General features: G+C 48.3%; 1 protein-coding gene across 1 annotated transcript in view; it reads right to left on the bottom strand.

Moving 5' to 3' along the window:
* Positions 1-347: 347 nt before the first annotated feature.
* Positions 348-25,154, bottom strand: part of GTPBP8 (GTP binding protein 8 (putative)) — a 73,382-nt gene continuing 48,575 nt past the window's right edge. The window contains exon 7 of the mRNA XM_054270111.1: positions 348-357. The gene's annotated coding sequence lies outside the window, so the exon portion shown is untranslated. The remainder of the gene's footprint in view (positions 358-25,154) is intronic.

Here is a 25,154-nt window from a genome sequence, read left to right on the forward strand (position 1 = left end):
GAGAGTTTTGACTTTTTTTTTTCTTTCTTCTTTTTTTTTTTTTTTTTTTTTTTGGGGGGGGGGGAGGAAGAGAAGAGTATTTAAAAAGGGTTTGGCACAGTAAATCTCAGTCCCTCAGTCCCAGCAGATACACATACTTGTTTGTCTATTTACAGTCAGGACAATCCAAACCCGTTAGCAGATGTAACTGAGTTAAGACATGAACATGAATTTAGAAAACAATATGAACCATCATTTGTAAGAAAGGCTTGGAGGCAAAATCCAACTAATTGATATAGTAAATCCCTCAAGACATTATTATGGGGGATTTGTCACCTCAGAAAAAATCAGGATCACTTGCTTACATGGCTGCACCTACTTTTGAGGCAGAGCTTTGGACATTCATGCTTCAAATGTCAATGTGTAAGCTAAGTCAGACATTATTTGGCATTTCTTCTCCTTCCAAGGTATTTCAAAGGGTATTTGCTAGATCTCTGAGAAACTGCTAAGTGTTGAAGCTGCAGTGAATGATGTTTTAATTTGGTCTGAGGGCTTGAAAGAACATCTTGAAAGACTTAGAAAAGTCTTAAAGAGAGTATGAGAAAGAGACTTAAAACTGAGCTATAAAAAAAGCCCTGTATCTGATGTAATAAGTTATTTAAATGAGGCATAAATTGAGCAAAGATGGTGCAACTGGTAATGTGCATAAAATGTTGAAATGTTTAGCTCTGCAAAACAGAGTGTATTTGTGACAATTTATGGAGATGATAAGCTGGTTTGACAAAATTAATTCCAAATGCTCAGGGGGGGTCTGATTTTGTAAGGTAGTGAGCATTTATTTTTTTTTCCTCTCACCCAGAGCAACACTTAGACACATGCTTGGTCGTGCTGACTTGGCTTGTTTGCTTCTGGGGTGGGATGCTACACAACACAACACCCAGGAAAGGTAATTTCTTGATGACATGATGACATGTCCCATTGTAATGGGGACCTAAGGAGTCTGTCAGGGAGCCCTCTCACTCACCCTCCATCTCTGCTCCACGGGTATAAAAAAGGCACAGGTTTCTTTGTATTTTTAATATTTTTTTATTTTTTTCCACAGCAGCTTTGGAAATCAAACATCTGCTGGTGAGGAGGTTTGCTGGGACGCCGTTCTGGAGGGGATCAGCAGCAGGATGCAGAATGGAGTGGACCAAGTCACAAAAGGGCCATGGCAGCAGGGAGGCTGGCATGGCTGCAGGGGCACCTCGCACACACGGGCACAGCTGGGCTGGCTCTGTGTGCTCGTGCACAGCCTGGGCATCCGAGAGGGAAAGGGAATTGGGAAAGCCGGGCTGAGACCAGGCTGCTGCTGCCCCCCCCAAGGCAAACCCTCACAGCCTCCCTCACGCTGACAATGCCAAATATAGACCACAGAACACACGTAGTGTCCCACTGCCACTGCTGCCACCTCCTCCTCCCCAGCTCAGGCTGGGGTGGCTCCTGCCTTGTCACAGTCCCCAGAGGTTACTTTTCATATAAAATCAAGTACATGTACGTATGATTGCTAGGAAGAAAAACAACTTTCACGAATGAGCCTGCAGAAGAGGAGAAAAACCATCCCAAAGAAATCCTCATTCCTTATAGATTACTTCTAGTGCAGGCACGTACTAGGGCAAGAGAGTGTTTAAGAGGAGACAAGGTGTCCCTAACAGGAGGGACTCCTCCTTCGACCCAGGTTTTCCTGAGCTTGTTTTTCTCCAAGCAGCACATCACAAAGCCATCTTCTCCCTCTTCCCCTCCTCCCTGGCCCAGGTTGTAAAATAATGAGTTTCTTGTTATTTTTGTTATTGCTGAATGGCAGAGGTCTGGAGCCCTGTGAAGGGAAGGGGGCAGCCTAATTAGGGAAACGAGAGCCATCCTTAATGAGCACTCCTGACTAGGTGGGGATTTAAAGAAAAAGGAGGGGGCAGGGGGGAAAGAGGTCAATTTGTACAGCTTTCTCTTCCCTACCCCCAGCTCCCACCCCTGCCCTCCCCTCCTCCCTGTAAACCTACCGCAGTTTGGGGTCTGAATGTGGGGGCTTCTCTGTATCATTTTTGGTTATTAAACTATATTTTCCTGTTTTGCCTGATTTAATAGGGGGTTGATTTCATTTCACTTCCTTTGCTAATTTTCTCCTGTGAAGGTATGTCAAGTGTTTGACTGTTCCCATTCCTGGACCTTTTGGTGTCCTTGGGGGTGCTCTGGAATCCCTTCTGGTTGATATCTCATCAACAGGGTGGTGCCTGAGCAGAAATGACAGACAGTGGTACCAAAACCTTCCAGTAATTCCCAGAATGGTCTGCTGGGTGTGCAAAACCTGCTACATCTGTGCATTGAATTGCTCCACATTCATGCTCTACCAAAGTGGTTCCGCTTGCTGTTCCTCTGGGCAGTGCAGACAGTATTGATGCCCCACCTTTATTAGTGAAAACTGGGCTTTACTTGCACGTGTGGGCGTAGCAGATGGTGCTTTGCAGCCAGATCTGTCACAGGTGGGTGTCTTTGTCACTAGGCACCATGCCACCGGGGCAGAGAGCACAGCCTGGCCATCAACACTTGAGATGTCCCACGTGTAGTTCTGGTACCCTATAATTCAGTGCTAGTTGCTTGCTACATTCTCCCTTAGTAGGAGTAAGCCTCCTGAGTTCCCTTGAGTTCATCCCTTCCTATATGTACATTGGCAGGAGCTGAAAGCCTCGTGTGTGGAAATTCAATTGCAGAAACTTTCTCATTCCACACCCAACTTCTTGGATTTCTGTCCTGTTCTGCTTTCCCTCGCTCTGCCTGAGCTGTAACCAAACGCCCCCGCTCTCCGTGAGGCTTCAGCTCTGGAGCCCCCGGTGCTGCATCTCCCCATCTGTCCAAGGACACAGCAGATAGAGCAGGCTGCCAGGCACACCCCACCTCAGCGCATGGCCAAGGGTGTCTCCCAGGGCCTGATGCTCAGAGGGCCCCTGGCAGAGGCTGGGGACACACAGGGATGGCTGGGTTTCTCTTTGCCAGCCTTGTCCTCCTGAACGTGCCCCGAGTCGGTGTTAGGCTGTCACCTCCAGCAACTCTGTGATGTTATTTGCAGAGATCTGTCAGAATCCGTGCCCAGTTAAATCATCACATGCTGAAATGCTTAAACAGGCTTCCAAGGAGCAAGCTTGCAGCCAGAAGCGTGGGAGGAACGTAGTCTGACAGAAAGGAAATAAGCAGGGAACATTTTACCCATAAAAGCACTTTGCTTTCTCTTTGCTTCATAAATCAGCTTTCTCTGATCTCATCCAAAAAAAGGCAGTTAATTCCCCACTTCTCCCTGCCTGGGAGATGTATTCTTTTCTGTATTTGGATCTTGCTTCAGAGAAATTAAGAGACCTAATTGTTTCCACTGCTCCTTCCAAAATCAAGGAACAGAATAACATCAGAATGAAGGCCCAGGGCCACACCTCCCAAGGTGCCAGGCTCTTTCCTTTGGGAGCCAGTGCTTTCCCCACCTGCAAGAGCCAGGTCTCCCGCAGGGGTCCCTGAACCTGGGGACGTTCTTGTCAGCACCCAGCACCTGGCACTGAAACCTCCGGCTAAGCACCATTGCCAAAGGCCAGGTAGAGCCAGATGAGGAGTGATCACCTCTCTAGTGAGTTCTTTTTGGGAAGAAGTCACTAATGGGGTATTCTTGCTGCCTGCAGTGGAACAGGTCAGGCAGATAATTATTCACCAGCAGGAGTAAAAGATTTAATCAGCCAGCCGTGCATGGCCCCAGAGTAAAGACCTGTGCACAGCCAAGCAGATTCCCTTCGTGTACTGAGCACATTGCATTCCTCCAAGCCTACCAGAAATGTGGCTTTTTATCACACCCATTTCTCTTCTCTCTTTATAGCTTGAGGATGCCAGGGCCCCTCTGGACTATACTTTGAACTAATTTAGCTTTTTTTTTGTGTGCATGAATTCCTTGGATTACCAAGAGAGTCTTGGCACAAGGGCCAGTTCCTTTCCATTCCTGCCCTGACACGCAGGCTCGCTGGTACTCTCTCCTGGCAGAAATGACCACACATCTCCAAAGCAGCTGGCCTTGACTTTACAGCTGCTTCTGAGGACCAAATCAGAACAGAAAAAATGAAGTAAATTTTACTTCCATTGCTGGGTACAGTGTTCAGCTTGCACTCCTGTTATTCTATTGATTCATGCTTTCTCTGCCTTGCCAGAGGCACTATACCCTATGCATTTCTTGGTTATTCTATAGGAAAGCAAAATAATTCAAAGAAAATGTGGGGAGAGAGGGGACAGGAGCATTTCTGAAGTAGTGGTGTTTCACAGGGAGGCTGTAAAAACCATTGGCATTAGATGAGCACCACCATACAAGTGAAAGACTGAATTGCAAGTGAAGGAAATGTGCATCTGGAAGGTCTTGAAATAAATACATCCCTTCCTCAAGCTGTTCCCCAAGAGCTGTCTGACTGGAGGTCTGCCTCTTTACATTTCATCTATCTTAAGTCAAATACACTCAACTGGTGCCAAATTATGGCAGGGGACAGCATGCCCGTAAGTGTCCAAAAACATGCAGCTGTCCCCAGGAGGTGTGACATTAACACTGACATGGAGAGCATGTTCCCCTGGCATCCTCACAGCCCTGCCATGTGCTCAGCTATCAGGACATGCTCCTGCAGTGGTGGCATGCACAGATCCACCTCCTCTGGTGGGTTGCAGTCTGGAGGTTTGCCAGCGTGGAGCTGTGGTTACTGTCCCTAGGAGAGAGACCCATTAACAATGTATCACCCAGGGCCTTTGTGCAGTGGTTTTCTAACAGGAGAAAGTTTGCACAGCTTGTGGGGAGTGATTTTGATAGAATATTAAACCACTGCTGCCTCTTCATCCCAATGTGTAGTTGCTGGGTCTCTCGCTCTTTGGTTCCCTACCCTTTCTGGGCTCTGGCAACACCTTGAAAAGTATAGAAAATCTTTGCTACGAGCCCCTTTCTGTCCATTATAATGAGAGAGAAGCATGATGAGGGCAATGTTCACTTTAAGGGACTGCCACTGACCCTCCGTGAGGCTGAGCTGGCGCCCTGTGCTTTAGGAACACAACGATGGGCAGCGGATTGTTGGCAGGAGCTCGATATCCGCTCTGGCCCCAGAGCCTCACAGGAGGCACACCACTGTGTGGGAGCCCAGGGCAAACACTCCCCCCTCTGCAAACCAAGCAGATGCAGAGCTCAGAGATCACCCCACTGCACCCAGAGACATGCCAGCTTATTGATTTTGATGGACTTACGACAAAGAACATGGAACTAGCTCTCTAATGTTCTGACAGCACTGAAAATCCTGGGATGGGGCCTCAAGCATAGCCTCAAAGGGCTATAAAAGACTAGGCTATAATTGACCACCACAATCGTCATTAACTCTACATTCACAGATCACCAGGTCAGATAAACCATTTCTTAAATGTATGTCTATGTTTCTTGTTCTGGGGTGGAGCACTTGCTGGCTTCATTTTTCTGTTTGATTTTTTTTCCCCTCATGAAAAAAAGAAAAAAAAAGAAAAAAAAAAGAAAAAAAAAGCACAACCAACATCTTAAAGGCTCATTTTCTCCCCAGCATGGAATGAACCCAAACAGCCAAACCTCAGCCTTTTTCACAAAGTGTAAGCCTTGTTTTGCAGCCAGCCGAGGAGTGAGGGGAGCTCAGGCTGGGTGTGTGGATGGCTGTGGAGGCAGGTGAAGGCACAGGGAGAGTCTGCATGTGCATAGCAGGTGCACAGAATTGTGGAGAGAAGGAAAGCATGGATGTCATAGCATTGAGTATATGACATGCTTGCACATATGTATAAGGCTACATACACATGCACACACACACAAACATGCATATATAGATGCATATTCATTTTTGTGAATATGTGCCCAAGAGGACCCTGGGTCTGTAGGCCTGTGCAGAATTGGGTCTGCAGAAGTGCTCCCCGGCTCCTCTCTCAGTTTTAAGACTTGGCAGGACAATGGGGACAGTCACTGAAAGCCTCATTTTCTGTACTGGGTTTGTCTGGGGGACTGGGCTGTAGGTGCTTCCGAGCCTCCCCCATGTACCTGCTCTCAGAAGAGAGTTTTGCTTTCTAACTTTACTCATATTTGCTATTTCTTCCTTTCCCTCTTTCTGACTCCTTTTCTGTCATTCCTTCGTCTCATGTTTCCTCCCTCTGCCACTTCTAAAATGTTTTTCTCCTTCCCTTTCATTTCTCCCTTCTGTTCCTCCTTTCTAGGTCTCTCGTCTCATTCCTCCCACGCTGGCATCCTCTCATTTCTCTGCCTTCCTCTGCTCTCCCACCCTTGCTCTCCATCCTGCCTCTTTCCCCCACTCTCCTGTCTCACATGCTTTTGTTTTCCCTTCCCTCTCCCCCTCTGCTCGGCCTCTCTCCCCTCTTCTCTCCCTCCCGCTTCCTCACTCCCTTCTCTCTCTGAAATAAACTTCCCCGTGTGAAGCCCCTGGCCACCTTCCAGCCTCTGGTGAGATGAAGGGGTCCCTGGCATACACTCAGCTCTGTGCTCCATAGGGCATTGTAACCACTGGTACCAAGGCTATAAAATCTTTAGTGTCTCTAGGAAAGATGACTGTAAATTCTTCAGAAGTCCCACCATGGGTGTAAAGATTCACCCCCCCCGCCAGCTCTCCCCTCCTTCCTCGGGCCTCTGTGAAAGGAGCTGTGTAGTAAAGCAAGGGTCTCACTCCTCCCCTTTGCTAAAGCTCCGGCTCTGATCAAGATTTCAGCAGAGCATGGCCCTCCCCATTGACTTCAAGGGGAGATTTCAGTACCCTGCAGAGCAGAGAAGCAGTTCTTGCCGCTCTTTTGGTCACTTAGGTATTTGACTTTATAAACATGATTTAAAAATGCTAAGAAAGCACTGAAGAGAGGAAAGCCTCCCCTCTAAATGTTGAACAAACAGAAACACACGAAGCATTGTTCAGCTCTGAAAGATGAACCAGCCTCGGGCCAGCGAGGGAGTGTGGGGAAAGCAGGCAGTGCATTAAAAATAGGTTAATTCTCACATATTAAGGATTTGCTGGAAGATCCCAAAGCGTGTTTGTTTTTTTTTTTTTTTTAACTGCTTTCCAACCTGATGAACACCAAGCAGATCTTCTCAGGGATATTCAGCAGGGAATTTAGACAAAGCTCAGCAGAGGCAGCGCAGAATCCAGCTTTTGGCCCCAGGGACCTGTGTTTAGCAAGAGTCAGACCTGATTACTCTCAGGCTGGTGGGTGGATGGGACTTGGATGTGCAGAAGGCCATCATGACACTTTTTTATATAATGCATGGATTTCCTGGTGCTTGTCACAGGAAGAGGGAGCACGGAGTTCACATATGAAGAGCCATATAGCAAAAGTTTTTTAGTACTCCCACACCACGCACAAAACATAAAATATGCTCCTGTCCTGTGCCCCCAGTCACTGCCAGACCCAGAGCAGGACATCCCCCGACACTGCCATATGGAGAAAATGAAGCAGAAACAACATGCTGGCCATGGAGAACCTACAAAGTGCAACAGCCTCAGCAAAAGAGAGCCTGATTCATCTGAATAATTCTCATTTTCAGTGTGAAAGATTTGACAGACTTGCAAACACAAGGCCCATCCTTCCTAATGGGTTGTTTTTCAGCATGTGGTAGGGGTGGTAAATTCCCTAAGGCTTCCAGGTTGGTGCTGGAGCTAACAATCCCATGTTTACCTTCTCTAGACTATGGGCCAAGTTCATTTAAAAAAATACAGGATGAGGAATTCAGGGCATTCTTATTCTCATCAATGACTGTCCACAGTGTGTGTCGTGAAGGCGAAGCACTGAGGGGAGATGGGGTGGCAGCATGGTGTGAGTAGGAGTGCCCGTGACTGCAGCAGAGGCACAGGGGGCAGAGTGGGCCGTGGGAAGGGGCTTTGACAAAATTGCACCTGTGAAAACTAGTGGAGAATTTTGCAGCTGATGGGGGCTGTAAAGTTGGCAGAGCCTTTTAGAACACCATCCAAAGCACCTGGCTCTTTGGTTGATGTTCAAATAGCAGATTTGACCAAAATGGAGGAAAGCATTGAGTGGAAGTTGCATGGCTCTTTTGTTCTGCTTCTCCCTTTTGCTCCCCTTTGCCAAGACCTGCTCCCCACGCTTCCTGCTGAAGAACTGCAAAGCCGTTTCCCACCTCCCCACTTAACTGCAGACAGCTACAGACAGCTCCTTTCATTTTCCTTTGCAGCCTCCTCCTCCTCCTCCTCCCGGGTGCTTTAAGCATAGCCAAGCCTCCTCTCCAGTTATCGCTACCTCCACAACCTCTTCTGAGCTTTTGGTGTTTCTGACCTATTGTTTCCATGGCATTGTGGGGATCAGCTCCACTGGGTCATCTCCAGCACTTGACTCATGTGCCAGTGCCTCCAGCCCCGCTGAAACCTGATGTGCTTAGCCAATTGTGCAGCAGAGGGCATGGATGTGCCCCACGTCCTCAGCTCTGGTAGTCTGCTCTCTGAGTCGTGGTGTGCACCATTATAAGAGTGCAGACAATAGGACCTAGGCTTTATTCCCAGCTATGCCACTCTTTAAAGTAGGATGCTTTGGATTGAGCCACATCTTTACCTGTGCCTCAGTTTCCCAGGCAGACAACAGGGTTACATACTCTGACTGGTTTTGGCAATTGATCTCATAGTTAGGTATCTCCTGATGCATGTCTGATGGCCTCCTTCTCTAGATGAACTCCTGCAGTTTGATGCTGATATGTCCTGGTCTGAAAAAGCCCAGGTGTGACAAGCCAAAACAAAGAGGGAAAGGCATGTACCTGGCTGTTAATACCAACTATCTCTCCCAGGGGGTGTCATGAAGTGGTGTTCCCCACCCATTCCATCAGTGTGATGTCTGGGAAGGGGCAGCACCAGGTACAAATATCCAGCAGCTGATGTGGCAGACATGCCAGCTAGTCTGAGGCCTGGACTGGCTGGTGAGACCATGCAAAAACCAGGACAACTGTCCCTTGTGTGGGGGAGCTCATGGCATCAGCTACCCAGTGAGACAAAGGGAGCTGGCCGGGGAGGAGGGAAGGGGTCATGGGCCAGGAGAGGAGTGGAGTGATAGCCCTGGGGTACCACATGGCGTGACAGCCTCCAGGCTGAGTGCAGTCCCATGAGAGGACTGGGGTGTAGGGGTGTGTGTGAGGAAATTGAGAGCCCCCTTTGCAGTGCACTGCCAGCTCTGCCCCACCATTTAGCTCAGAATGTGTGTTGACCTGGTTAGTGCTAATGGGGGAGGAAAAGAGGGGCTGCAGGTCACAGCCTTCTTCACCCTCCAGAAAATCCATCCTTTGGGGTTTCTCCATCAGCCCCCACTTGCCAGATATTTCAGCCATGCAGCCCTTGGAGAGAAGGTGCAGGAGGAGGAGGGAGGATTCAGGTGGCAGCATTTGTTCTGTGTCCTCCCGGTGGCCCTGAAACCCTCCAAACCTGATTTTTCAATAGGCCACCAAAACAACCACTAGATGTTTAATGACTTTCGATCTCTCCTGCCCCAGACTGGCTTTGAAACAGTGACTCAGATGCCAAAGTCCCAGTAGCAAAGTGGCTTTTTAATGACACAACTCGAGCTCAAATTCCAGGCACAGGGGAGGCTTTGACACTGCTGTTTGTTTTCTTATTGGAGAAGTTCAAGAGAAGCTCAAGGCTTAAAAGCAAACCCTTGAAAGCAAAGCATTCCTAATCACATAAAAGTGTCTGCACAGGCCAGGGCTGAAGAGGGGGCTTGTGACTTTAATCTTTGCATATCCCTTTCTTTCTTCAAGCATCTCTCCCTCTCACAGAGGGGACACACACACACGCACACACAAAACTCTCCTCAACGCCAATAGTATAATGCTCCAGGAGAGGAAAGAGGAGGAAGAGGAGGAGGAGGAAGCCAGCCCGCCTGCCTGCCCCCATGCTGAGCCTGAGCAGACTTTGTGAGAAAGCTTCTCTCCATCTGCAGCCCAGCCCGGTGGGAGTCAATTAATTCTGAATAACCTAAACCGACAGAGGTATTTGCATTCACAACCTGACTGATGACCGTATAAAATTGATTTATGAATTGAAGTACTTTCCCTCCCCTTATCCCCAATTCAAGCCATAATTGATTATACGTGCTGCAGCGAAATTAAAGAAAGGAAAATTTAAAAAAAAGAAAAGAAAAAAGGGAGGCTCCACAGACGCTGCTCTATATTCTCAAGGTTTCCCGGGATTAGCCGATCTATTCATCACTTATTTTTTTTTATTTAAAAAGTTGCTTCCTTTACCCTCTTCACCAGCTTCTCCCCCCGCCCCCTCCCCTTCATCCCTGCCCCTCACCACCACCTCTCAGCCCAGGCAGCCACACAGTGGGTTGTACCTCAGGAGAGATGGTGGGAGGCACGGAATCCCCTCAGCAGCATTCCCACAGTGTGCCAGGGAGGCGAGGAGGCTTTGAGCCTGACACTCTTACAGGGCAGAACAGACCCTTCCCAAAGGAGAAGGAGACTAAACTGGAAATCCTCAACCCAACACTGTCCCAAGGTCTGGCTTAACTTGCTGCCTTGTAACTGCTGCATTGTAGGCCTCTGTGGGGTGGGGAATTCACTTGGCCTTTCCAAGCAGACACCTCTTATTAGAGATGCTTTCTTATACTCATGCAATGCTCATACAATGCCCTCCATGACCTAGGGAGAAGTGCTGTATGAAAGCAGGTACTATTGGGCAAGATCCACTTGCCCGATGTCAACAGGAAGCATGAGAAATCTTGTTGGAAGCAGCTGAATGATGCAACTCTACAGATTTTCTCCTTGCACTTAGTATATTGACCTGAATCCATAAGCATGAGAGCTGATGACCCTTTTAATCTTTTTTCCCCCCATTATCCACCTACTCCACCCTATCTGTCATCCCATTTTCATTATCTACTCATTGTTTTTCTTCCCATTTTACATATGGGAACACAGAGAAGCAGACTGGTGATGGGAACATAGGTCACCTCTTAATCCTGTTCTATTTTTTCTTTGCTTCTTTCTAAATCCTTTTCTTCCCCCCCCCCCCCCATTTTTAAGGAATGGATATGCCCTCTTATTTCCTTTCTCTTGAGCGGGAAGATACAAAAAAACCCCCTAGTACAGCTGAACCCATGTATGATTTCACTACAGCTCATTTGCCCAGAGTGCTCTGTAAAGCTCACAGACTTCTTGAGCATGTAAGTACAACTTCATATCACTTTGCACAGTTGCAATGCTTATTGTTCCTTTTCCCTTAGGAAATTATTTAAACCAAATCTTTCAAGCATCTGGACACAGCTCAGCAATGCCATCTGCATTCCACCTCCAGTGAAGGAAGACCGTGATCTAAGCGAGGCAAGGTGGGGATTCAGAACTTGCCCATTCCTAGGATCTATACTAGGATGGGGAGAGCTCATTTATTTCAACCCCCACAAAGTTCTCTCTCTCCATTTGGGTAAAACTGAGAAGAAGAAAAGGGCTCAGTGAAAAAATATTAAACGAGACCACTTGCCTTAACTGCTCAAAGAGGCCTTCAGCAAGAAGCTTGTCCAAGGACTCTCACATGGCAGCTATGGTGCTACCACGGAGTTCAAGGAGAAACCTCTCTTCTTCCCCAAGGAGATGGGGCAGGGGCAGCAGGAAGGCAGAGCTGTGCAGAGATCCAGCTGTGCCTCCTCCGCTGCAGCTGCTGGCCTGCCCCTCACGTCCCCGTCCCCCACTGCCTAACGCCTTTGTCCTGCTCCAGGGCCATTTCCCTCGAAGTTCAGTGTTTGCAGGTGTCTGACCTCATTGTGCTGGAAGCAAAGGGAAGGCTGGGGGAAGGGGGCTCTGTGTAATTAAAGCCAAAAGCCCTGTGCAGGGCTGGAAAGCTGAACCTTAACTGGAATCTCATATCTCTGGTGGAAGCTCTGGGCAGGACTTCGGAAAAGCTTCAGAGCAGAAAGCTTCAGAGCAGGATTCAGGAGATACTGCCAAAAGTCACAATGGACCCAGGAGGCAGCACTCCACATCCCAGTGGTCAAACTCTGTGCAGAATAAAACCCACTTCACAGCAAATAAGGCCTTTACGCTGCAGCCTGGGACATCATTTGGGAAAAATCTGTCTCTGCTTCAAAAATCTACAAGGCCCTGCTCCTGGAAAATGGTGCTGTGTCCACCCCACCTGTCAGCTCTGATATGAGGTGCACAGCCAGGCTCTGTGGCCCCCTCATAGCTGCAAACTTGTCAGACATATGCTGTGCATGGAGGATGTCTTGCCCCTTGAGGCAACACAAGGAGCAAATGCATTGTCATGGCTTTGGGGATATCCTCCAAACAAGCCTCCCATTTCAAAAAGCAGCAGCTCCAGGGCACGACAAGGGCCACTGTGTGTGGGCTGGGCTTTCTCACAAGAATGCCTGTCCAAATTAACCTGAAATAAAGATTGTGTGTGTCTGGAGGACATGAGAACCAGCTGTGCCATGAGCAACCCAGGAGCTCCTGAGCCAGCAGCCAGCAGAGGCCGAAGGCTGCAGTCATGTCTCATCTGGGAGCTGCAGACCCAAATCTGTGATCTCTACATGCCAGGCTAAGGCCCTGAGCTCTGGGACAGAAGCCAGCAGCGCAGAGTGGAGGTGGGCAACAGCCCTGGCAGGGGAGGGCACTGCCCAAATCCCACATCGGCTCCCTCCCATCTCCACCACAAGGAGTCCCGCAGACGTCGGCCCGACAAAAGCACGCAAATGGGAGGGACGCCAGCGCAGATTTACATCCAAAGGTCGCCATGGCCCGAGTGGTAAACGGGTGGACAAAGAAGTTAATCGGGGAGTCAAAAAGGGCAACCTGAAGAGGAGCAGCAGCTGGGAATGTGGAAGCAGAAATCAAGGCAATTAGAAGGGAAAAAAAGAGGGAGAGGTTTGCATGCCTTTCTGATTTTTCCACATGGAAAGAACAACGCTGTATTATCTGAAACTGAATTATTTTTACTGTCAGCTAAGAGAGAGCAATCACTAGGCTTGAACTGATGCCTCTGCCAGCAGTCACAGTCTTTCTTCCCACACAGACCAGCCACCCCTCCGCAGACCAAACAGCTGCCTGAAATTCCAGAGCTCCCAGGGGAAGAGCAGTGCCATCCTTGCTCACACTGCACTGACAGGCTCTGCTATACCACTTATCTGCTGCCACAACGTGTGGAAGCATCCATCGGAAAACTGATACTGATTCCACTCCGGGTGCTCTACAAACATGGAGCCTAGAGGTGCTCGGAGCTGCCCACAGCACAACTATCACAAGCAGCAACAGGTCACTGCAGCCTGCAGCCATTCCTGAGCTATTGTTCAGGGTACAGACTAAGGTCATGTTCCCTTTTAAGCTGAGTCAATCTTTTTGCTGAGTTCACTGGGAGCTTGGGCTCCAGACAGCAGTTACTAGATGGGCCAAACATCATCTTTCAGAGCTTGGACAGGGCTGTATTGGCCCCAGGGCAGTTTGGGAAATGGAGAAACAAACACCATCACCCATGTGACTAAAAACAAACCAGAAAAAAAGGCTTCAAAAATATTGATAAATATGCTTTTCTAATAATCATGCTTTTCTTTACCTCTTTAAAAAAACCTCAACAACACAAAGAACTGCTTTTCCAGGTAGCCAAGGATCTCTCCTCTTTCAACAGCACAAATTGATCAGCCACCTTTTAATACCATTAATTCAAATGAGCAGAGACACTAGCCAGCTGCTGGGTGGGTACCAGAGAGGCTGGATGCTCTGAGCAAGCCCAACCACCTGCCCAGGGCCTGCTCTTCTCCCTGCATTGAAATGCCCACTCTGGCTTCATAGAGAAACTTTAGCACACGAACCTATTGCTAAGCAAAAAGGTTTTTATCATTCCCAGGAAATGCAGATCCCATTTCCTGTAGTGTGTAACTCACAGGCAACCAAAAGAGTGAGGACTCATTGCTTCACCCACAGCATCAACAGTTTTGGGAACTGGGGCACTTCAGGGACCTCTGGACTTGATCTGGGAGATAGCTGGGCACCTCTCTCTTTTAGCCTAGAGCTGGGCAATTAGCCTTGCTCAGCCAGCACACATGTGAGGATCTGGCTTTCCCATGCTGTATTGAGACAGGTAGGATCTAGTAAAAATAGAGCATCTACTTAAGTGAGGCAAATGCAGAATGAAAATGCATTTTGCCAAATGCCCAGGAGCTCTTAACTGGCTGAGTCCAAGCATTTTTTGCATAGGGCCTAGCTGAAATAAAGAGACAAAGGGACTCTGACAAAGAAAAACAAAAAGTGGCTACTACTGGTCAGATACAAGTAAATTAGCTCAATATAAACTTAATTGGGTATCATCCTGGGGTCTTTATAACACAGAAAATCAGACTAGCTGGTCTAATAATATCTTTTGGCCTTCAAACCTGTGAACTGATGCCTCATCTTTCAAACACTTCACTTTCTCTCTCAAAAACTGGGTACAGATTAGGTCTACAATGTAAGTGTCCCTTGTTGTCCCCACATTTGTGCTGGGCTTGCTTGTAGTTGCACCCTAGCCCAGATGCCTTGGGAGCTGTTCCTTCTACACTTGTCCCTGTTTGGTTGCTTCTGTTAATAAATTCAAAAGTGACAGATCCCAGAGAAATGCAAGCGGTTAATTTATTTCTCTCCAGCTGTAAATGTGCAAATACTTTTATCAGAGATTGTTTCTTAAAATGTCACAGACAATGGGGCATTTTTGCATGAGTCAAGCCAGAAACATAAAAATGTCTCCCGGACGATATTTTGTCTGCGGCACGGGGACATGTTTGTGCAACTAGCTTCGGGACCAAACAAATTTAAAAATCTGGCCCTTCCTCTGGTGGCTATCAAAGCGTCCTCAGGAAAGCGTAGAATGACCAAAGGGACAAAGTTGCCGGGTTACACCTGGGAGGGGAGATTTCTCTGCCCGCTCCCCAAGCCCCGAAACACCACAGCAGGGTTTTGTTTCTCGATCTGCAGCTTGGCGGCCGTGCCGGCGGGTCATGCTGTACATCTGGGCCCGGGCACGATGAGATCAGAGATGCAGTTTCCCGATGGCTTCACACGGAGCCCGCAGCCCGCTCGGAGAGCGCGGGCACCTCGCTGCTGGCCCCGTCCGGGGCTTTTTCCTCGCCCGCCCGTTTCCCTGGGAGAGCCGCTCTCCCTTCTCCCGGCGCTGCCCCCGCCCGGCTCGCTCACCTCGCCGCAAACCCGCCACACACACGCACGCAGCACTGCGGGCAGGCACAAAGGCTTTCAAAGCCGCCCTTTATATCCCCCACAGCTGCCCGCGCAGCCCCTGCTCCAGCGCTCGCCCAGCAAGGATGCGTATTCTTCGGCTCCCAAAGGCCCCCATTGCTGTCAATTAGTTACGGGACGCCACCGGGATTCAAGGCTGACAGCTCCGGCAAAGCAGGAGAAATGGACTCAGTGGGGAGTGAGGGGCCTGCCCTCTTTCTCCCCCCGCGTCTTTCTCCCCACAAGAAATACCTTTCTCAGCGAGGCTTTTTGAGCCACCCCCCCGGTCCCACCGCCCGCGCCTGCAGGCAGGGGCAGGCACGCAGAGGGATGCGTGGCGCCGAGAGATGCCAAACGGGCTGTGAAAGGGGCGCCGGGGACAGCCGACCTGCCCGCGTACGGGGTCATCAATATTTCTGAGTGTTTCTTTCTCCCCCGCCTCCATCCTGGTCTCCAGTTACAAATCCCCCGTCTCTCCGCTCCCTGGGATGAATATAACATCTTATTTCTCCTCGACTTTCCCACCCAGGCTGGCTTTCTAGAAGAGGAGGGATGGGGCGAGGTTAAAACACGACTCTGCAGCAAGTGTGGGTTTCACTTGGCAGCATTTTATTTCTCGCTTCTGGGGATTCTCAGCTCATCTCCTGTGTGTAACCCGGAGTGTAACTCAGCAAGCTCACAGAGAATGGGGGGGTAAAGCCAGGAGGGGGACGCTGACCCAGTGATTTCACGGCAAACGTCGGTGGTATGAGATTTAGGAAAGAAACAAAAGCTGTAATGGTTTGGGAGTGAGGGACCTCTTTAGCCAGACCGTGGAAATAAGATATATTTCAAGAGAAGGCATTCCCACGCTTTCAGCCTTGATATTTGGTATGGAAGAAAATCGCTTTGGCGATTTGAAATGGGATGTGTTTCATGTGAACTCCAGCTTTGGCTCCTGTCATAAATTCCAGTTAGAAATGGGGATCACTCACTCCTAACTCAATCTTTATGTTTGTGTCTTTCCTAGACATTTGGATAATATGGAGGGTCTTATGCCAGCTGTGGATTTGGCCCAGCCAAAGTAGTCTCTCTGGATCAAAGAGGGATAACAAAACAATATTTAGATAAATTTTTCCTTGTCTCTGCTATGGGCTATTTGTGTGTCCCTTGTCAAGTCACTTCATCATGCGCCCACCCGAGCCATGAGCAGCTTCCCTTACTGTCCCATCACATCTGCCTGCCTGGAGCCACAACTAAGTCAGGGTGACTGCATTTCACATGCCTTCTCTGGCTCAGACAATCCTTTCATCTGAAACACTTGAAGATAAGAGAGCTCAGATTCAATTTCTTCCCCTGAAGTTTGGATCCTGACTGGTCCCAACCCAGAAAAAAAGCAGTCTTTTGGTTTGGCTGCATCTGAAGGCTCCAGCTCAAGCCCACACGGCAGAGTCTTGCACAAACAGCTCATCTCGAGAGACTTCTGCTTCCTGGAGAGATGAAATCTTTCAGAAACAGCATAAGAAGAGATTTCAAATCCCTCGGAAAAAATCCTCCCCTCCACTCCCACCCACATCTTGGCATTGACATGGAACATGGACCCTTGCCTAATTCAAAATCAGATTTAGAGAACAAGCTCTGGGCTATTACAGTGGGAATGAGAAACCTTCACTTGCAGTAGGAAAACCAATGGACATCCTTGAAGGCCAGCAGAAGATCTTGGGAGTGTTGCGTGTGGCTTAAATTGGGTGTGCACTATTATTTTTGTGCTATGGGGGCTGGAGAGGGAACAAGACAGCAAAATAACTTGGTGTTACAAAAGGCAGATGTGGTAAATAGTTCACAGGAGAGGCTGACAACATTCCCAGGCCACTGGAGGAATAAGCTGTCCAAGGAATGGCTTCTAAATGAAACAGCCTCCGTGCAGTTTCTGCATCAGGACAAAGGATAGGTTTGTTTTGGATGTGCTAGTAAAACTGCTGTCTGCGAGCCATAAGGTCATACAGCCAAAGTCTGGCTGCTGTCTGGTGAGGAAGTGTTCCTCTGGGCCTCCTCTGTCAGCATGCAAATGCAGGCCTTGAGAAAAACAGTAATACAGTCCCCATTTCCCTGCAGAGCAGTACTGCAGTGAGTGATCTCACTACAAGGAGTTCAAACCTACTTGTGCTGCACTGAAAGGGTTATTCACACAGCAGGCACTCAGTAACAAAATGCTCTGTATCCTGAGCAAGGGATTGGTGATGGCCAAGGATTTGTCAGATGATAGCACCTGAGAAATGAACTGATCATGACCTATGTGGTTTCCTTGTGCACAGCAAGGCAGAAGAAACCTGTAATCATGATGGCACCAGCTGGCTGCCTCACTGATAAACCATCAAAACATGAGAGTGCCCGAAAAAATAGAGTGCGTCTGAAAAGATGAATTCCCTTTTCCATCTTTTGACATGATTCTGGTCTGTGTTGCTGCTGATAGTATGCGACATATTTTACAGCCAGCCTGAGAAGGTACTGGCCTTCATATCCATTAATCCAAAACTTGTGACTTTTCCTTTGTTTGTGCAACCACGTACAATGATCACTCATTTAAAACAAACCGTGCCAGAAAGGAAAAGTTCAAGGGATTTGTGTTTGGTAGATGAGTGTTGAGCCATATTGACTTCTGGGCCGTGGACCTCAACATGCCAAGCAAAAAGCCGTAAGAATGAGAAAGGCTGAGCTGGAAACGCCAAGGGATGTCTCATAAATAATGGAAATGCATTAGCTGCGCAGAGGTGGGAGGTGGGCGGGAGATGATGGTGCAGGGGGGAGGATGAAGAGTGGCCAGCGAGGAGAGTGGATCTCACACAGCGCTTCCTGGGAGGCCACTTGGGTCATGGGTGTTCTCATCAGGCTGACAAAGAATGTCAGGGCGTGAAAAAGTTGAAGTACTCCTTTAATTAACACCTCTTCACTGGCTGAGACAAGAAGCCACCTCCTCTCTCTACCCTCCTTTGCCATGCACCCCATAGAGCACCTCTTACCTGAGCTGCCGAATCGGCCTCTGGTGAGAGGTGCTTGCCACCAAATCTTAGTGCATCACTGACAGAGTGACAGATGCAGCTCACCACCTCGGGGCAGGTAACAAACCGACAGGGTTTTCTGCTGCAGTCAGTGTGGGAGAAGCAGTCAGGAAAAGGTGAAAGCAATCTCTGGGATGAAATAGTACCAGAAATGCTGGCTCTCTTCCATCTTGCATGCTAATGCTGAAACATGAGTTTCTCAGGCAGGGATGAAAGGAAAACACATATCACACAGGACCCTTGGGACTGGGACAGGGGGGTAGGAGGATTTGAGGCAAGAAAGAAGATCTTTCTTCTCCTTTACATTCCGATTAGCACTGAGCACCACACGGGAAGAAAAAAGTTTGATGTCACAACACCAAAGTGCTCTCCCTAGCTCTCCTGAAGGAGATTCAGGCCTGCAGGAAAGATCCTACCAGTTAGCACCCTGGTGGGATGGAGAATTGCACTAGTCCTTGCAAATGGTAAAAGAGACTTTTACCATTTGCTTTAGTTTGCAGAATGGGAGACTGTACCAAGTTTGTAAATAAGTTAAATCTTCCTAAAAGGTGAATTTTAATCCAGGTTTTGATGAAAAATTTTGTGGTCTGCATTGGACTAGTCTGTTGTGGTGCTCTCCTGAGATACACTATGGATTTACTTCCCAGTCTCATCAGGTGGGCAGTAGGGGCCTGATTTGCCCTCAGCTTAAGCTCTGATTAAAATAACTGTGAGAAATGAATCCTGTTTTTTAGAAATGTAGTCTGGTGGGAAAGGCTGCCTAGACAGCTCTGACTAATCTAAAGCACTTGAGGAGTGGCCTCACCTGAGAGAGCGTTCTGTGATGATGAGCCGGAGTTAAAAGAGCAGGGTTCAGATCCTGCCATGCCACAGATGTTCTGGGTGACCCTTTGCAAATGACTTAGCCAAGGACAGTGTTTCATATTCCCAGCTGTTGTAGCCAGCGCTGGTTGTACCCAACTGGCTGTAATCTCAGCTGGTGATAGCCTCAGGGAGTTGTGAGTGTGGTGGAGCAGCAGTGTCTCAGCATCTCAGACTCTGCATGTTACACACTGTGGCGCTTCAGCAACCGAGTGGAGGTGCATATGAAATTCTGCATGAGCTCTGGGCATAATAAACACAACAGTGATACTGGGCTGCAGAGCTGACAAACAAACAAACAAAAGCTCTCCTTTCCATTGCTGTCACAAACATCTTTTTATTGCAAAACTGGGCAGGAAGATAGTTTTTGCACTTTGTGAGCTTGAGGCTTCATTCAAAGCCTTTCCCACTTTTATGCTATGCTACCACAAGAACTTAAAATCTGAAAAATCAATATTGCAAGACAACAATTCTTTTTTCTCTCCATATACAGACTTCTGTGGCTAAACACCCTTCGAACCAAGAGATGAGTCTGTTCCTCCAAGGCTGCTGGTACACAATGTGCTGGCCGGTTTGCAATCTCCCTCCCACTAGTGAGGGTCAGCCTCTCTTTGTCTGACCCACTCAGCATGCCATGACTTCCTAAGCAGCAGACACAGTGGAAGTTTTTATTTCATTGGTCCTTTGACACGTGAGGAGCAGCCCCTCTATGGCCAAATGCATGTGTCGGGTGTCCCCCAGATCTCTGCTCCTCTGTTGGTCCATGCATGGCTGTGTCTGCATCTTGAAGGCATCAAGCATCCCGGGCTGGCAGGCAGCCCTTCACAGTGCCCGTGAGGGTTGCAGGAACAGGTGTGGATGCCAAGGGATGTTTAATGCCATATGGCTTAATCTGGAAAGGTTTGAAGTCTGGACAACCCACCCTACGGTGTGCAATTTAAAAAGGCACGATCTCCCTGGTTCTTCCGAGGAGTGATTTGATCTACAGGCACCTTAAGGGAGAGAGTCCTGATATCAAAGGGTTCTATAATCTGGCAGAAAAGGGCATTTATGAGAACCAGCTGCCAGCAGCTGAGGCCAGACAAATTCAGACTGAAAATCAAGGTGCACGTTTTCAACTGTGAAAGTAATTAATCTGTAGGGCACATTGCCTAGGAGGCCAGCAGTGGCTTGGTTGCCGGCAGGCCTGAAATCAGGACCAGATGTTTTCCTGGAAGAGATGATATCACCTAGCCAGGCATGGCAGGCTCAGGGAAGGAATCATGCAGGGTCAAGCTGGAAAGTCACCGTTGCTGCCACTGCCACCAGCCTTACAGCCCATGATCCATGCAGGAATGTGTTTTTTATATATATATATATATATATATATATATGTATATATACACATGTGTATGTGTAGCTTCACACGTACAGCCCCAGTTGGCATAGACCACCCTGCCTCCAGCCAAAGGTCTGCTCTGTACACTCTATTTATTTACCCATTTCAGTCTTACAGAGCTGCACAACTGCCTGGCTGGAGCTCAGGGGTCAAAGTCTCCACGGGGAGATTTGACTGGGCAATAGGACTGAGGGAAGGGGACAGCAGCTGGGCTCCCACTCACCTGGTGGGAGGGATGCCTGCCATTGCCTGCCTTCCCCTCACAGCAGATGAAGGTTCCTTTCTTCAGGCCAGTGCTGCCTCACAGCGCCTTGAGTGTCGGTTAGAGCCTCCATTGAGAATCAGCAGATTGGGCAAAATCCCATATTCACCCTTCCTTCCCTGGCCCCAGCCCTCCTTGGCTGAACTGCAGTCCAGACGTCACAAGGGGAAAAAAAAAGCAATCTAAAAATCACAGACACACGTAAGAAAAACACCCCCAAACAACCCCAAACAAAACCAAAACAAATAAACAAACAAACAAAAACAGGAAAAGAAGGCAAAAAGAAGAACACAAAAAAGCAAACCCCCATTCTCCCTGCTGCCAGCAATGACAGCAAACAGGCCCTGGGCCCTATGGTTGATGGCATCAGCAGAGGGACCCCACTTGTCTGGCTGCCTCCCTTGCTGCCAGCCCCCTTCCTGCCCAAGCCCCTGGTGTTGCTACATCTACACTCCTCTTTCTCCTCCTCCTTCTCCTTCTCCATTTTTTTCCTGCTTGACCAGTGTGCAGTGTTATAGCTGTGGTCTCTCCCTGCATCGTGCTTTTTGCCTTTCTTATGACAGCAAGAGCTGTTTGCTTGGGGCAGGGGGTACAATTTCTGCTTGCACAGGTTGAGGCCTCTCTGTGTTGGCAGTGGAACACAAGGCATGGCTGCAGCTTGTGCTCCAGGGCTGAGCAACACAATGTTGATGGGCTGGGGAGAGGAGGAGGGGAGGGCGTGAGTCAAAAGGGCCTCCTGAATCGATGGGGAATAATACGAAAGGGAAACTCTGGCAGGCATGGGACGACCCAGATGGACAAAGTGCAGTGAGGCAGCTTAGTTAATGGGCTGCATTAAAATTAAACAGAGACAGTGTTCATTTTGAAGCAGCACAGTGACCACAGAAGGGCTTTGCGGCCCCTGTGGGAAGGTGGTGCGAAACAAAACCAGGGAAAACCTTTCCCTCCCTTGCTGCCCTATCCTCAGCAGGTGTAAACTGGGGCAGTCCTGCTGTCCTCTCCCTGTCTGGGTTAACACAAGCCAGCTCACAACATCCCTGCCACCAGCCTGCATTTCCATAAAAGGGATGATGGTCTTGTCACTGTTGCTGTAAATCTGAATTTTTTGTACATGGCCATGTAGCTCTCAGAGAGCTGACAGCCGCTTACCAGCTGGTCACCAGCACAAGGAAGGACCTGGGCAGTCTGCAAGACCAAGCCAAGCTTTAAAGAGGAGGATGATAATAAAATGCACCCCTCCCCACTCCCACCCCTGTCAGGAGGAGGATTTATACTCCTCCTTACAAAGGACTAAAAGTAGTCATTGAGGCTCTGCTTCAGCAAAGCACCTGCTTAATTGCTCGGTTACTTCACTGTGACTGGAGCAACTGGAGCACATGGTTAAGAACATGCTTAGAGGCGCTGCTGGGCAGGAATAAACTTAATTATATGCTTAAACTTAAAGAGATGTTTAAACACCTTGCTGCATCATGGTCTTGCACCTGAGGAAAGTGAAAGGGAAAAGCTGACAAAGCAGAACAGAAGAGCAGCTTTTGGAACAATGAACCATTTTAGGTTCTCCATTCTACAGTTAATGAAGATGAATGAAAATCCTTGTTATTTGGTGACTAAAGATGAAATGATCAACCACTGAGAAAGAGCTATGTGGTGATGCATTACACAACTGAATACCTTTAACTGGCAAGAAATATATACACTTTTCCTGCATTTTCCTTCCTATTTCTTCTTTATATTGACTAGGATATGAAGCATATGTCTTTATTCAGAAAGGCACAGTAATGTTTGATTTCCATTCTGCATACCTCAAAACCATTAACCAAGATGTCAGTGCAGATCAGGGCCCCCTGAGCAAATTTACACCTCTTCATATAAAAAGCAACCAGACCTTTTAACCAAGTGCTGGACTGATACCCCCAAACCCTCATGTGATAAACTGTAGGAAAACTGCAGGCTGTAATTGCCCTGCCTCTTGTGGTGTTCCCACTAGAAAGGTGCCAGCAGAGTAGGCAACAGCAATGCCCACAGCCTGCCCTACAACGTGTGTCAGTACCAGGAAGGTGGGTCGAGCCCCCTCCTCTGTGCCTGGCTGAGCTGCTGTGACTGTCACCAAAAGGCACTAGTCAGGTTCCAGCTCTTGTCATGGGAATACTTGCTCCAAAGAAGTCTGGAAGATGCAAATATGACTTTTCTGCACTCCTCTTGAATTGCCATAGTTTGGACATGATTTAGGAGACATGTTGATTGCCCATGATGATGGACTCACAGAAATTAACTATACAGGAAACATAAATTACTGAGTATTTTTAACCTCTAGGAGAATTCTCTCAGCTCCCCTTCACAGTTCTTTATTTCAGAGACAAAAGAATTCTCTACAAATAAGCAAAAAGATACCAAATTTGCAAAGCATGCAGGTAACTGGGATGAAAGTGAAGAGCTTTCCTCAGTCTTCCCACACATTTCAGGGAGAACTGTCATGGCAGCCCTTTCTGAAGACATCCATTTCATAAACAGTACATTTTTGAGAAATGTTACTTTGGAAATGCAGTCCAAAAAAGAAGAAAGATGAGCTATAAATATAGTCCTCCCTCAGTTCATGGACCAAGGCTTCAGACATACCTGTTTCACAGATATATAAGCCCCCTGAGTGATATGCTTTAACAGATGTGTTTCGATATCAAAGAAATGTCACATCTAAAAGTATTAACAGCCTCAAAAAATGTTTTTGGACATGAATTAGCAAATAATCCAGCTGTCCTTCTCTTAGGGTTGGATAGATCTGTATAATGGAGATGAACACCAAACTATACTAATGTACCTGCAGCAACATACAGGCATGACCTCAGCTGGACCGGTATCACACTGAGCTTCTGGAGCAGCAGAGCTGCAGGAAATCTTCCATACATGCTTAGTACTATGTGAGCCCACAAGCTGGGAATAAGTTATGGCTAGCTGAGTGCTTGATTTGGTGGAAGAAATGACATGGGATATGCCAGGAGCTGGAGGGACTCAAGAAGTGGCAGGAGGCAATCAAGGCCAGACAGTGACAGCATATTCATGGCTTTGGGACAAAAGGTTAACTCTGCTCTTAACCAATTCCAACTATAAAATACTGTGTAAATAAATAGTAGCTGCATGCAATGTCTTATATTTGCTGCTCTTCATAGAATCGTAGAATCACAGAATGGTTTGAGTTGGAAGGGATTTTAAAGCTCTTTCATGGTCAGGGATACTTTCCATCAGACCAGGCTATTCAAGCCCCATCCAACCCGGCTTTGAACACCTCCAAATGAAGGCCACGAGGATGGTGAAGGGTCTGAAGGGGAAGCCTTTGAGGAGTAGCTGAGGTCGCTTTGTTTTTTCAGCCTGGGGGAGACTGAGGGGAGACCTCATAGCAGTTACAACTCCCTCGTGAGGGGAAGAGGAGGGGCAGTTACAGATCTCTTCATTCTTGTGACCAGTGACAGGACCCAAGGGAACAAGAATGCGGCTGAGTCAGGGGATGTTTAGGCTGGATATCAGGAAAAGGATTTTCATCCAGAGGGTGGTTGGACACTGGAACAGGCTCCCCAGGGTAGTAGTAACAGCACCAAACCTGACAGAGGTCAAGAAGTGTTTGGACAATGCTCTCAGGGATATGGTGTGATCCTTGTGGGTCCCCTCCAACTCAGCACATTCTATAAGTAGAATGTAAAGTATGTGGCAGGAGTTGCCTCCCACCCTTGACTCCCTCAGGCTTAAACTCAGATACTCTTGGGAAGTTGGAAGTTAAAGCTAAGGGAAGGAAGTTAAGGGTGTGGCAGAGCAAACAAACTCACCGATGGGGCTGAACACCTCTGCACAAAACTCTGGCATGGCTCCTGCTAAACAGTCAGAGCAACAAGTACCTACAGCTAGAAGGAAGCATGCCACCTGTTGCTCTCCTTTCATTTTTGTGCCAGTGGGCTTGTTGTCTCTTTGTCCCTCCAGATCATACTGAAACAAAGTTCTCCTCCCCAGTACTGCCCTCAAGTTTGCCCATGTCTTGGGCCCCCTCTAGCCCTGCATCTGCTCCTGTGCCCCCCAACGTCTCCCCCCGCCCCCCAGTCCGTCGCCCACATCCTGAGCATGAAAGCCAGCCGGATTAATCCGGCACAGAGCACATTGTGTGTGAGTCATGACAGGCTCACTAAGGCGTGCAGTGCTGATAAAAGGCAGCTCTGATGGGCTCTGTCAGGGATCCCAGAGAAACAGCGTGGAAAAAATCTGCTAACCCACATCCCAGCCTGGCAGCCAGGGCCTGGAGACAGCCAGGCACCGAAGGGAGTGCGGGGAAGGGTCCTGATCCAGGCTCAGCTGTAGGGAAGCCCCTGGCCCCAGGCATGAGCTGGTGCTTTCTGGGGCTCTTGGGTCATCCAAGAG

Source organism: Melozone crissalis, unplaced genomic scaffold (assembly GCF_028551555.1).
Source record: "Melozone crissalis strain CALT ecotype California unplaced genomic scaffold, PUWL_Pcris_2 ptg000008l_1, whole genome shotgun sequence".
Lineage (NCBI taxonomy): Eukaryota > Metazoa > Chordata > Aves > Passeriformes > Passerellidae > Melozone > Melozone crissalis.